This window comes from Leguminivora glycinivorella, chromosome 17 (genome assembly GCF_023078275.1).
Source record: "Leguminivora glycinivorella isolate SPB_JAAS2020 chromosome 17, LegGlyc_1.1, whole genome shotgun sequence".
Taxonomy (NCBI): Eukaryota; Metazoa; Arthropoda; class Insecta; order Lepidoptera; family Tortricidae; genus Leguminivora; species Leguminivora glycinivorella.
Window position 1 is genome coordinate 2,949,308 of NC_062987.1, and position 15,318 is coordinate 2,964,625.

Below are 15,318 nucleotides of genomic sequence, written 5' to 3' on the forward strand. Positions count from 1 at the left end.
AGGGAGTTAAGTCGAGGTGTGCCGCAGGGTTCGATACTCAGCCCTCTTTTGTTTGTAGCGTTTACCGCGGATATAGTGAACGTACTAAAACACAGCAAAGTCCATCTTTACGCAGATGACACGCAAATTTATAAATCTTTTTACGCCAAGGACTCAGAACTTGCTGTCAGTGAACTAAATAATGACTTAAAAGCTATTAATGAGTGGTCACATAAAAATTCTCTCGTCTTGAATGCAGCCAAAACTAAATATTTAGTAATGGGCACCAAACAGCAAGTAAGCAGTGTTATTAGTCAGAATCTAAATATATTAATAAACAATGAGGTACTTGAGAGAGTTACAGAGGCTAGAAATTTGGGTCTAGTTATGGATGAGCAGCAAAGATATATTGACCACATAAATATTAAAATAAGGAATGCTTTTTATAAACTAAAGGTGCTGTATAATATTCGCAAACATCTCGAATATAAAATAAGAGTCATTCTTACTGATTTACTCGTCTTATCTCCCTTTAACTATTGTGATACAGTGTATGGGCCGAGACTGCATAAGTATACTAAGCGTGCCATCCAGAGGGTTCAAAATGCTTGTGTCCGTTTTTGTGTAAATGTTCCCAAAAGGGCTCACATATCTCCAATACTGGCAGAGAAAGGGATACTTAATATGGAATCACGAAGGGAACTTCACATGGCATGCCTCACCCATAGAATATGTTATACAAATAAACCAACTTACCTTTTTGAGAAACTATCCCACCACAAACAAAATCGATATCCCACACGAGAGGCATTCAAGTTAAATTTAAAAATATTTAAACATAATTATGCAGGGTTTAAGGGTAGTTTTAGGTACGCTGCATCAAAAGTATGGAACAATATACCACCACCTATAAGAAATAAGCGTTGTTTGAGTACGTTTAAAAAGTACTGCAAGAATTTTATATTTAATAAGCAAAAGGAAATGGCCAATGTACGTACCTAACTAACCTAAGTAAAAAAGGTGAAGTGCTATCGTAATTGTTTTTTTTATTTTTATTTTAAGAATAGGTTTTTATTTTTCATTCTGTATTAAACCTGAAATCGTGCGGAGCTAATTTAGTTTTATTTAATCCGAATATGTTTAGTTCGTAGTTTGGTTTGGGCTGAAAAACAGCGCTGCAGTGTCGCACATGTTATGTTGATGCTGTTCAGCATTATGCTGACGCTCAAACCATTTGCCACAGCAAATGTTTTGTTAAAAATAGTATAATTACGTCAATGACCAAAACAGTTACAGTAATTTAAGATTTAGATTAAGTAATATACCTACTTAGGTATTAAGTTTAGATATAGATTTTACCTATCTCATATCTTTGTATTCACTGTGTTGTGGCAATAAACGAATCTTCTTTCTTCTTCTTTCTTTCTTTCTATAGTAGGTGTTAAAAGTGACCACCGTTACAATATTCAGCAAGTTCACTTCATCTTTACAACAGTGTACAAAAATAGCTATAACACCGTTGAAGACCTAAAAGTAGCCATAGAGTCAACTTTAACGCAGATTCACCACATGAAGATACAAAATGCAATAGTAAGATCGTTACCTAGACGTGTTGAATATTGTATTGAAAAATACGGTGGTCACTTTGAACACCTACTATGATAAATTAAAGTATGTGAAAAAAATGCATTTTATTCATGGTTCCTAAGAACAAATCTTCGTATGTCTTATAGTTTCAGACTTTCCCATACTGACCGATTTGAATGGGCCACCCTGTATATATATATACAAGAATTGCTCGTTTAAAGGTATAAGATAAGATAATAAAGTCTATTCAAAATTATTTTAGTACTTCGGGAATTATAGTAGGCAGAAGTAAATAAAAAAAGGTTTAAAAATATTGATCCGTTTAGTGACAGCATCTACACTAAATGAGATATGTAGATCATACAGCTCTACTAAGTTAAGAGCCGAATTGAATAGCCTGTACCTATTGTGCGTTGTGTAATAAGGAAATAATTAATTCTAGTAATCTTCAAGTAGACTAAAATTAATTTAAGTGAAGTTGGTGGCCGCTGGTTGGCGCCGCCAACTTTTAGCCGCTAAATTCATACCGGTATTGTATGTATGGAAGGGTACCGTACCGGGATTAGCCGATCCTCTGTGAATGATTTAAAATAATAACCCACTTTTTTGTTACAGTAAACATCATGATGGAGACCTGCGTATAAGGCGAATAAAGATACTGCTGTGAGTGCTGTGCTGAATATTTAGTTGCAATGGATAGTTGTTTGGCCGGATACCGGATACCGAATATTCGGCCGAATATTCGGCCAGCAGAATTTTACCTACAATTTAACACGTTCACTGCGAAACAGGTCATTCTGACCCTGTTCTGGACTTCCCTCTGGTGCGGCGACATAAATGCGCAACTCCACACTAGTGCGAAGCCCATAACGTTGTGATATTTTATTATTTTTACTTGTATTTATACATTTATACTTGTCATTTTACACTCCATTTGACAGCATATAAATTAATAAACAGGTCACGTATGTCCTGTTCGCAGACCAGATTTAAACTTTTGTTATTCAGTGCGGAACAACAGGGCCTATATGACCTGTTACGCACGACCTTGTAAGTATAGCACTGGAGCAAAGGGGAAAGTACATTATTTTCCCGGATTTGTAAGTTCACATTTTTGACACATTTGTTTTGAAGTATGTTGCGATGTGGCTAAGACGTATCGTTTGCCAAATCTAACGATTAATTTCGAATTGGTTGAATCGATTAGGCCATATGTACAAGGAGGCGCTTAAACAAATATACGATTTCTATCAACTTACTTAAATGTCATTTGAACCGAAATGACAGACTGCCACAGCACTAGTTTAAAAATAAAAATGAATGATAAATGACATAATAAGTAAATCCTGCGTGATAAATTAATATCGTAAAATACTCACTAACGAATATCCGCAAAAATGTAACATGTGCTAGGTTATGTTTAAAGTAAGCGAAACATTGTTTTTAAGTACTTGATTTTTTTAAATATTATTACAGGATTTTATTTAAAATTTCATTAGGTTGCGCGTGTTTACGTATTGTGGACACTGTCGTGTGTCAAAAAGAGGTTCTTACAAATCTGGGACAATAGTGTTGTAGTTTATATTGTAAAAAGTTTAAATTGCTTGCTGCACAATATTTACTAAGATTTCTAAAAATCGTTTTTTAAATAATATTAAGAGCAAAGATCAAAGTTTTTGTTCTATATAAAAAATAAATTAATAGTTTAAAAAACACTATAAGACACGCTTTTATAAATGCACGTAAAAGCCAAAAATAAATTATGGATCGTTCAAGTGATCTCTATTTGTGAGCTGAAGTTTAAAAACTATGTGCTTTTAATTATAATATTTGATTGTAAAAGCGTGGGGCGCTGGAACAGGAAAGACTTTTTGTATAACTTGCTGATAAATCAAATTATGCTATGTTACGGGAAGGAGGTTACACAGATTGACGCGCTAACTGGAGTTGCAGCATGACTAGTAGGTTCTACATTAAACAGTCAAATCAATTAAAAGTCAGTGTTCAAAGTAGGTACCAGTTTGTCGAACTCAGAACAAAATATGCGCTAGTAGCGAGGAGAGTCGACAGTCACCGACACTTAGAACGCCGCTTTTTTCCGGTAATCAAAGTACAAAAGGGGAAAGTGTATACAGTGACAGGATGCAGAGTTCTTGTTCGTGGACGAGATATCTTTGGTTCTCTTTGGTAACCCTTAGGCGGCATATGTAAACGTTATGTTCTTATGCAACTTCATTCGCCAGGAAGTTCGGATTAGTATTTGTTTACAAGAAAATCTTTCCTGTTCCAGCGCCCCACGCTTTTACAATCAAATATTATAATTAAAAGCACATAGTTTTTAAACTTCAGCTCACAAATAGAGACAACTTGAACGATCCATAATTTATTTTTGGCTTTTACGTGCATTTATAAAAGCGTGTCTTATAGTGTTTTTTAAACTATTAATTTATTTTATACTTTTTAGTCATTAATAATGAAATACTTTTAAAATTTATACATAAATTTATTTCAAGTAGGCGGATTTTACATGCCATTTGTGGCTTAACGTGTACTTATTGCTAATTGCTACTTAATAATAACTAGCAGCTACCTTCTTATTACGGTATTATCATAATAGTATTTTATGCAACTGGTGGTTAAAAGAGGTCAAAAAAGGTGAGTGGCGTGGGTAACAATTTGAGGCGAAGCCGAAAATTGTTAATAAAGACGCCACGAGCATTTTTTGACTCAGTTAAACACCGTTGCATACAATACTTTTTCTACGGCCAAGCACTTATTTTGAAAGAAAATTATAAATCAACAAATACCTACTTTCAGTCATCTTAGTTATCTAGTGGACCGCCTACCATTTTGAATATGCAGTTTGAGTGCAAACATGAAAATAAAACTGTCTATGGTATGGTTCTTTGAAGCCTGGCCACTAAGACGAATCGAGCCGAGTTGAATCGAGTTCTCATACATTTGAATGCGATTCGACGCGTCGCCAATGAACGCAGCAGAAAACGAAGGAGTCTCGACTCTGCGAATTGGTTTGTTAAGTTGGTAGCAATGTATTTACTGAACTGTAACAGCTATATCGTGCTACTGCTACTAAATGTTTTCAGGGTATAGACTAGATAGACTTGTCCTGACATCTTTTATGTAGGGTTTTAAAGTTCTATGCACGACCTTGTAACTCACGAATAACAGTACGGGAGTAGAAAAAAATGTTTATACCTAGTAAGTTATCCGTAAAAGATAGACAATATAGACATGTGCCATCGCGGACTTTTTGAAGACATTAGAGAGACATACTTTCGCTATACATTGTTTTGAAGCTCTCAGCTAGTGGGATTTTGTTTGACTCGATTAGAAAATATTGTCACATTTCAACTAATTCAAACAAAATTTAAGTATTTCTTTTTTGCCGAGCCCCCCTTTATTTGCTCTTAAGGGTCACAGGAAAACCATTACCCAACTTATTTTAAGTACAACGTTGATCTTTCTTTTATGCGGGGGGCTTCGCCCTCCGAGCCCCCCTTTGTTTGCTCTTAAAGGTCACAAGAAAACGCTAACCCAACTTATTTTAAATACAACGTTGATCTTTCTTTTATGCGGGGCGCTTCGCCCCCGAGCCCCCCTTTGTTTGCTCTTACAGGTCACAAGAAAACGCTAACCCAACTTATTTTAAATACTACGTTACTCTTTCTCTTATGCGAGGGGCTTCGCCCCCCGAGCCCCCCTTTGTTTGCTCTTAAAGGTCACAAGAAAACGCTAACCCAACTTATTTTAAATACAACGTTGATCTTTCATTCATGCGGGGGGCTTCGCCCCCCGAGCCCCCCTTTGTTTGCTCTGAAAGGTCACAAGAAAACGCTAACCCAACTTATTTTAAATACAACGTTGATCTTTCTTTTATGCGGGGGGCTTCGCCCCCCGAGCCCCCCTTTGTTTACTCTTAAAGGTCACAAGAAAACGCTAACCCAACTTATTCTGAATACTACGTTGATCTTTCTTTCATGCGAGGGGCTTCGCCCCCCGAGCCCGCCTTTGTTTGCTCTTAAAGGTCACAAGAAAACGCTAACCCAACTTATTTTAAATACAACGTTGATCTTTCTTTTATGGGGGGGCTTCGCCCCCCGAGCCCCCCTTTGTTTGTTCTTAAAGGTCACAAGAAAACGCTTACCCAACTTATTTTAAATACTACGTTAATCTTCCTTTTATGCGGGGGGCTTCGCCCCCCGAGCCCCCCTTTGTTTGCTCTTAAGGGTCACAAGAAAATCCTAAGCCAACTTAATTTAAATACAACGTTGATCTTTATTTCATGCGGGGGGCTTCGACCCCCGAGCCCCCCTTTGTTTGCTCTTAAAGGTCACAAGAAAACGCTAACCCAACTTATTTTAAATACAACGTTGATCTTTAATTCATGCGGGGGGCTTCGCCCCCCGAGCCCCCCTTTGTTTGCTCTAAAAGGTCACAAGAAAACGCTAACCCAACTTATTTTAAATACAACGTTGATCTTTCTTTTATGCGGGGGGCTTCGCCCCCCGAGCCCCCCTTTGTTTGCTATTACAGATCACAAGAAAACGCTTACCCAACTTATTTTAAATACTACGTTGATCTTTCTTTCATGCGGGGGCTTCGCCCCCCGAGCCCCCCTTTGTTTGCTCTTAAAGATCACAAGAAAACGCTAACCCAACTTATTCTGAATACTACGTTGATCTTTCTTTCATACGGGGGGCTTCGCCCCCCGAGCCCCCCTTTTCTTTTAAGGATCACAAGAAAATCTTAACCCAACTTATGTTAAATACAACGTTGATCTTTCTTTTATGCGGGGGCTTCGCCCCCCGAGCCCCCCTTTGTTTGATCTGAAAGTTCACAAGAAAACCCCTAAACCAACTTATTTTAAATACAAGGTTGATCTTTCTTTCATGCGGGGGGCTTCGCACCCGAGCCCCCCTTTGTTTGCTCTTAAAGGTCACAAGAAAACGCTAACCCAACTTATTTTAAATACAACGTTGATCTTTCTTTTATGCGGGGGGCTTAGCCCCCCGAGCCCCCCTTTGTTTGCTCTTACAGGTCACAAGAAAACGCTAAGCCAACTTATTTTAAATACTACGTTGATCTTTCTTTCTTGCTTCCCCCCTCGAGCCCCCCCCCCCCTTTTTTCTGTTCTTATCTTCCGGCACCATCATCAGGCCTTGAAACCTAATCGTAGTCATAGTTCATTACAAGACTTTTCTAAGAAGCCCAAAAACAACTATGATACGGCGTTCCATCATGTAGTTCCAGTTCATATCTTCCGGCTCCATCATCAGACCTTGAAACTTAATCGTAGTCAAAGATCATTACAAGACTTTTCTAAGAAGCCCAAAAACAGCTATGATACGGTGTTCCATCATGTAGTTCCAGTTCATATCTTCCGGCTCCATCATCAGACCTTGAAACCTAATCGTAGTCAAAGTTCATTACAAGACTTTTCTAAGAAACCCAAAAATAGCTATGATACGATGTTCCATCATGTAGTTCCAGCTCATATCTTCCGGCTCCATCATCAGACCTTGAAACCTGATTGTAGTCGAAGTTCATTACAAGACTTTCCTAAGAAGCCCAAAAACAGCTATGATACGATGTTCCATCATATAGTTCCAGTTCATATCTTCCGGCTTCATCATCAGACCTTGAATCCTAATCGTAGTCAAAGTTCATTACAAGACTTTTCTAAGAAACCCGAAAACAGCTATGATACGATGTTCCGTCATGTAGTTCCGTTTCATATCTTCCGGCTCCATCATCAGATCAGTTCAACAGTACCATATTATTGTATTGTCATCGGAACTACATACAGCTGCCAATTTTCATTACGCTACGATCCTTAGAAGATGGTTAAATTAGCCTCCGCAGATTCCATTACATAGTTACATACACGACGACCTAATAAAAGCGTGTTAATTAAGGTAGGCTGCGTCAGGGACACAGCCACGATTGATAACGTGAAACGTTGTGTGGCCCATCGCTATTGAGGAGGGCATAGTTAGTAACTAAAAAAGCGAAGACCGAAGGCCGAGCTCCGCGTATTAGGGCCGAAGGCCCGGAGCGTCTCTGAGAGGCTCGAGGCTCCCAAGCACGCGAGGCCGCAGGCCGAGCTCCGGACAGACAGTGCTTCAACGCCGAACAATGATAAAAGTGTCTAAAAAACGAAGCGGCGGACCGGAGGCCCAACGCTAACCTTCAAAACCCAGCGAAGGCCGAAGGCCAAGCTCCGCGTAAGACCGAAGGCCCAGTCATTCAATTAATGAATTTTTGACATCATAAAATAGATAGGCTTATTACTTTAAATTTTATGAATTATTTCTTGTAATTTTATTATAATTATGACATTTTAATTAAGTATGAATTGTGTAGGTAAATTATTAAATTTGAAATGTTTGTATTTTTCTTACTATTCTAATTTAAATATTATAATTAGTAACGTAGTTAAGACGATACTGTAGGGGTCAATTCTCCATACAAACGCTCTCGACTATTTCCTCCTGGTTTTTGAAGATAGAGCAATGATTTTTTCAACACAGATTCTTATTATTTTTATCTGTGTCGGACCGTTTTGATTTTTTTGATATTCTGCTTTTTAAAGATTCTAGAGCCAATCAAAAAATTCCAAAAACGGCCTTTTTCATTGTGGCGCAAAAAAAGGTGTAATACTCAAGATTGGTAACAATTAACCAAAAAAGCTAAACGGTCCGACATAGATTATTTCATTGTTATTCAGATTCTCAAATTTCGTTCCGATTCATTAAGTTTTGAAGGAGGAAAGAGTCGAGAGCGGAACCTCGATTTTAAAGATTTTTTTGAAATATCTTTTCACTGAGTTGTTCTTAATGGATAATTTTTTTTCGATAAATCTAGTTAATAACACTTGTATATTAAAAATCGAAATAAGATGTCATATATTAAAGAAAAACCGACGAGCACCACCAGTGGTGAAGGCCGGATTCGAACCGGCGTCTTTTAGCAATCCGGGCCAAACGCCATCACCTCTAGGCCACCTCGCCACAGCGGAAGCCGTCGAAATTTCTCTTCTATATGTCATCTTTGTAAGACTAGGCGTCTTTGACCAACTCTAAGGGCAAGCAGTAGGTGCTTGCACCTCCTATACGAAACCTTTACAGGTTTGCGATATAGCTAGAGAGACTGGTGCTGCCATCTATACGCAACTATGGGAACAAATCAAATTATTTTAACAAATATTCTGATTTGTGTTTTTTATGTAGTCACACTACTATATATAAATTAAAAATCGAAATAAGATGTCATATATTAAAGAAAAAACGACGAGCACCACCAGTGGTGAAGGCCGGATTCGAACCGGCGTCTTTTAGCAATCCGGGCCAAACGCCATCACCTCTAGGCCACCTCGCCACAGCGGAAGCCGTCGAAATTTCTCTTCTATATGTCATCTTTGTAAGACTAGGCGTCTTTGACCAACTCTAAGGGCAAGCAGTAGGTGCTTGCACCTCCTACACGAAACCTTTACAGGTTTGCGATATAGCTAGAGAGACTGGTGCTGCCATCTATACGCAACTATGGGAACAAATCAAATTATTTTAACAAATATTCTGATTTGTGTTTTTTATGTAGTCACACTACTATATATAAATAAAAAATCGAAATAAGATGTCATATATTAAAGAAAAAACGACGAGCACCACCAGTGGTGAAGGCCGGATGGCAGCACCAGTCTCTCTAGCTATATCGCAAACCTGTAAAGGTTTCGTATAGGAGGTGCAAGCACCTACTGCTTGCCCTTAGAGTTGGTCAAAGACGCCTAGTCTTACAAAGATGACATATAGAAGAGAAATTTCGACGGCTTCCGCTGTGGCGAGGTGGCCTAGAGGTGATGGCGTTTGGCCCGGATTGCTAAAAGACGCCGGTTCGAATCCGGCCTTCACCACTGGTGGTGCTCGTCGTTTTTTCTTTAATATATGACATCTTATTTCGATTTTTAGGGTTCCGTAGTCAACTAGGAACCCTTATAGTTTCGCCATGTCTGTCTGTCCGTCCGTCCGTCCGTCCGTCCGCGGATAATCTCAGTAACCGTAAGCACTAGAAAGCTGAAATTTGGTACCAATATTTATATCAATCACGCCAACAAAGTGCAAAAATAAAAAATGGAAAAAAATGTTTTGTTAGGGTACCCCCTACATGTAAAGTGGGGGCTGATATTTTTTTTCATTCCAACCCCAACGTGTGATATATTGTTGGATAGGTATTTAAAAATGAATAAGGGTTTACTAAGATCGTTTTTTGATAATATTAATATTTTCGGAAATAATCGCTCCTAAAGGAAAAAAAAAGTGCGTCCCCCCCCCCTCTAACTTTTGAACCATATGTTTAAAAAATATGAAAAAAAATTTTTTATAAAGACTTTCTAGGAAAATTGTTTTGAACTTGATAGGTTCAGTAGTTTTTGAGAAAAATACGAAAAACTACGGAACCCTACACTGAGCGTGGCCCGACACGCTCTTGGCCGGTTTTTAATTTATATATAGTAGTGTGACTACATAAAAAACACAAATCAGAATATTTGTTAAAATAATTTGATTTCTTCCCATAGTTGCGAACACTTGTATATTTAACTAAAATTCCCAAGTTGAAAGGGGGGCTCCTTTCCATTTTAGCATTTTCGCTACAGTATCCTCTTAAATGTATGATATGCATGTTCATTGTAAAGCTATATAGAATAATTGATACTATATGTATGTTTCCTAGATTAGTTAAATCATATTTGCACGCCTTGCATAGGTAAAATAGTTGAACGAAATTGTACCTTTTGACCATCTTACTGTACACTATTTTATGCAAATAAATTACTCACTTACTTACAGAGCGTCTGAGAGGCGCACAAGCACGCGAGGCCGAATGCCGAGCCCCGGACAGAAAGTGCTCCGAAGCAGAACAATAATAAAAGTGCCTAAAAAGCGAAGCTTCAAAACCCAGCGAAGGCCGAAGGCCGAGCTCCGCGTAGGGCCGAAGGCCCGGAGCGTCTCTCAGAGGGTAATTTGTTCCAAGCTTTCACTATTCTGTTTGCAAAGAAGTTTTGTAAGGTGCACTAGGGTAATTCCGAAAGTAGTCTAATTTCGAAAGTCTTACAAAAATCACCACTATTTCCATCATATCAAGATTCCCCTTTCGGAATTACCAGAGCATTTTTGTCATTCGGAATTACCCTAATGCACCTTACTTTGTTGTTACGAGTTTTAGGTTGTGTCCTCTTGTGCGTGTGTTAGTTTAGAGTGAACAGGTCGACTAGTTCTGGACAATCGTAGTATCCTTGAAATGATTTTAAAAGTCTCGATCAAATCTCCACGTTCACGCCTCTTTTCCAGAGCCGTCAGGCTCAACTTGACTTATCTTTCTTCGTAGGAACTGACCAAAGAGGATAGAGTATTATAGAGTAACTGTCGAAGTAAAATGTGTAATCACAGTGCATAGACTGCCATCTCTTGACACAGGCTTAAAAATTTTTAACCTCAGTTTTGACAATTTGGCCCATATTCTTAGCTTGATATGTTTTCAAATGTATTAAAATATTAATATTAGCGCCATCTAGCTGAGCGTACCCCAAAGGTGTAATGCCATCTAGGCCACCGTACCTGTTTCTGTATGGTACTGAGGTACGTTTTTTTTCTTAGACTTTATCTGTCTATACGGAGTTATATATGTCTTTGAACTGACTTTAGCTGTGCGAGAATTTTACTAAATCTGCGCTGCTCGATCATGTCAATGTCTTTATTGAAGTAAGGATTCCACACTTGAAAACCGAATAGGTGGGTAGGTAGATAGGAGTAGTCCTTTAATTGTAATCTTTAGCGGTTTATGTCACGCTAAAGTCTCGTAGCAGTAACACAAACTCACGTAAGTATGGGCATTCTCGCGAAAAAAGATTCAAAAACGCTTTTTTTCTAAAATAGGTAAATTTAATGGTATATCTATACATAGATATTTATTATAGCTACTTTAGATTATAATAGGTATTATAAATAAAATTCAATTCCAATCCGACCACAGACCACTTCGTGCTACCTTAAAATTCAACTTCAAGTTACACCGCAAACATATATTTTCAGTGCGCAGCAAAAAACTAGACAGAGCAACACTAACAGCCAACTACGACCAGTACAACCTTGAACTTCAAAACCAATTTGACATATTAAATTTAGACGACACCGATACTGAGACCCAATATGACAACATTCTGAAAGTGGTTCATGCAACACAGAGAAAAATTAAAACCACCACTAAAAATAAACGCACCATATTATCAAAGGACACCAAAAACTTAATAGAACAACGTACTAATCTAGAAATAGGCTCCGCAGAATATCGAATGACAGACAGAAAAGTTAAACGCAGCATCCGAACCGACATCCGAAAATACAATACAGATTTAGTTACAGCAGCAATAGTAAACAACAGGTCACTTAGAACAGCAAAAAATGGGATAACAAAAGGAAAATCGTGGATAACTAATTTAAAAGATGAACACGGCAAGAAATGCGGCGATAGAAACCAGATAATGAATATATGCACCAAGTTTTACTCTTCCTTATACTCAGACCCACTTAACGCACACAACACCCTGGAACTCTCCTGCGGCGAAACTATCTCTCCCATAACAACTGAGGAAGTGGCCAAAGCCTTGTCTACAATGAAATTCGACAAAAGCCCTGGAGTTGACGGTATCACCACAGAAGCACTGATTTTCGGGAAAACAAGTCTATTACTTCCTCTTTCAAAATTGTTTAACACCATAGTAAATACAGGACAAATACCTCAAAAACTGCTTCATTCAAATATTATACTTTTGCACAAGAAAGGGGATAAAGCCGACATAGGAAACTATCGGCCAATCAGTCTTGTATCCCACATATATAAAATATTTATTAAAATTATAGAGCGTCGCATTGCCGGGCAACTCGATCAACACCAACCGCCCAATCAAGCTGGCTTTCGTCCAGGGTTCTCCACCACCGATCACCTCCACACAATCAACCAGGTCATAGAAAAGTCTACGGAATTCAAACTCCCCTTATACCTAGCATTCGTAGACTACACCAAAGCATTTGATAGCATCACACATTCCGCCATAGTAACCGCACTTCAAAACCAAAATATCCACCCCAGATACATTAGCTTAATTCAAAACATATACAGGAATAGTACAGCAGACATAAAACTTCAGTACTCCGGCCCGTCGTTTCCTATACAGCGAGGTGTCAAACAGGGTGATCCGCTATCTCCAAAATTATTCACCAGCACCCTTGAAGAAGTTTTTAAAAGCCTGGCGGTTTCCTGGGAGAATAGAGGAATAGTCGTCGGAGACAAGAGGTTATCAAACCTTCGCTTCGCCGACGACATTGTCCTCTTTGCCTCCTCGGAATCCGAACTGCAAGAAATGCTCCAAGATCTGAGCAACGCAAGCTTTCAGGTTGGACTTCGAATGAATCGTGCAAAAACACAAGTGATGACCAACAGCAAGAAACGTAGGGTCGAGGTAGATGGGCAGAATATACAATATGTCGACGAGTATATTTACTTGGGCCAGCTAGTCTCTTTCAGCAACAGGCAAGACAAAGAAGTCGAACGCCGTGTCGACAACGCTTGGAAGAGCTACTGGTCCATGAAGGAGCTTATGAAGGGAAACCTTCCACTGTCACTCAAGCGAAAACTCGTCGACATGTGTATTCTGCCTGTCCTAACCTACGGCGCCCAAACATGGTCACTCACAGAGATTCAGAAGTCCAAACTGAAGGTTTGCCAACGCGCTATGGAGCGCAGCATTCTAGGTGTCAAAAGGACCGATCGAGTCCGAAACACTACGCTGCGCTCCAAAACTCGCATTGCTGATGTTGGCAAAAAAACCGCCAGGCTTAAATGGGACTGGGCCGGCCACGTCTATCGCATGCATTCGGATAGGTGGGCTAACATAGCCACCAAGTGGATGCCGACGAAGAAGCGAGGGCCGGGCAGGCCCAGGCAAAGATGGCGAAACGATCTTGACGCCTTTCTGAAGAACTGGCCGGAGGAAACAGAGAACAGGGAGTCATGGAGAGCCAGGGGAGAGGCCTTTGCCCAGCAGTGGGACACTCAAATAGGCTAACAAAAAAAAAAAAAAAAAAATTAGATTTTTATAAAAGCTATTTAGATTTTAAGTTATTTATCAACGTACCAGGTAACTATATAGCAGTATAGAAAAACTTTCATGATTTACAGAAATCTAGCCTTATAGCGACATTGAGAGAGCTTTTTAAAAACTAAATCCTTTTGTAGCGCAGATTGATCCTCTAATATTGTTTACGATACTATTACAATAAAAGTTTCTTTGACACATTATTAAGCGCCCTCCACACTCGCATTCGCGGCGTCGCGCCGCGATACGCGCTCGAATGTGGAAGGCACTTTAGTGCAAAAAATGTGTGGGACATAAAAGCGTCAGTAAAATCTTCTATAGTATAATTCTTTTGCATGGTACTACAAGCGTTCTAACGGTGTGCTGTTACACGGGAAACACAATTGCCAGCAATTCACATACCTTTCCAGCGTTTGTTCAATACGCACCGATTAACTATGGAGCAAACGCGGCAATAGTACGTGAATTGCTAACAATTGTGTTGCCCGTGTAACAGCACCTTAGCAGCACTTAAATTATAATAAAACAAACTATATTAGTTGTTTATGTGACTTGTGCAGAATGAAAGGCATCAAAACGTGGATGTCGTTTTATGTATAATAAGATAACAAGAGTGTTTTAATACCTAATTATGTACAGTTGCATACATAACTTTACCCATATGCATTTAATAAGCCTAAATTCATGAAAGAGCTGCTGATTGACTGTCAATTCACGTTTAAAACGATCGACTGTTGAAACGAAACACGATCGCAAGTATGATTCTTTGTTCTGAATAGAACTTTCTAAATTTGAATGTTATAAAGTATAGGTTGCCCATATCTTAAAGTAAACATTATGATGCACTAGCAGGTACAGATTTCCCACTTTGGTTATTTCTTCTAAGCTTATTATAGAAAAATTAGAGAACTTATGATATGGATGCAGGGATATAATTATTATATGTATGTATAAGTACGTGACATAATTATGTGGTATTCGACAGATCCTTCCACGGTGCACGTTGGTGTAGTGTGCAGCAACTGTGAGGGGCCGGTAGTGGGGTTCAGGTACAGCTGCACCACCTGCGCCGCCTTCGACCTCTGTGAGGCGTGTGACAGAACCGGCATTCATTACCACCACGACATGATGAGATATTCGCGTCCACGACCGGTAAGTACGTCGTCACTTCCGCACAACTTATAGTTTCATTTCATTAAACAATACATAATTGTGTTTTTCTACTCGTCGACATTAATCTGTCAATTAGGACACCACAGACTAAACTATAAGTGCTGACTTTTCAGTGTTAGATAGTCTTTGACACTTAGTCAACTATAATATTTCATTACAGTTCACTTTTAGTTAACTGTAATAATTTCAAAAATGAAGTTCGCGAACTTCATACAAGTTCTTTACTAATTTGCGATACCTGGCAAATTGTTCTGCATCTGAAACACGTTTTTTCTATCTATCGCGTTATCGACCAATCAGAGATGGAAACTTTATTACAAACAATTGGTTGCCAGGTAATTCGATGTTGATACAACGGTGAACGATGCTATTAACATTAATTTTAACTTGAATGACGATATTTTTCGTCC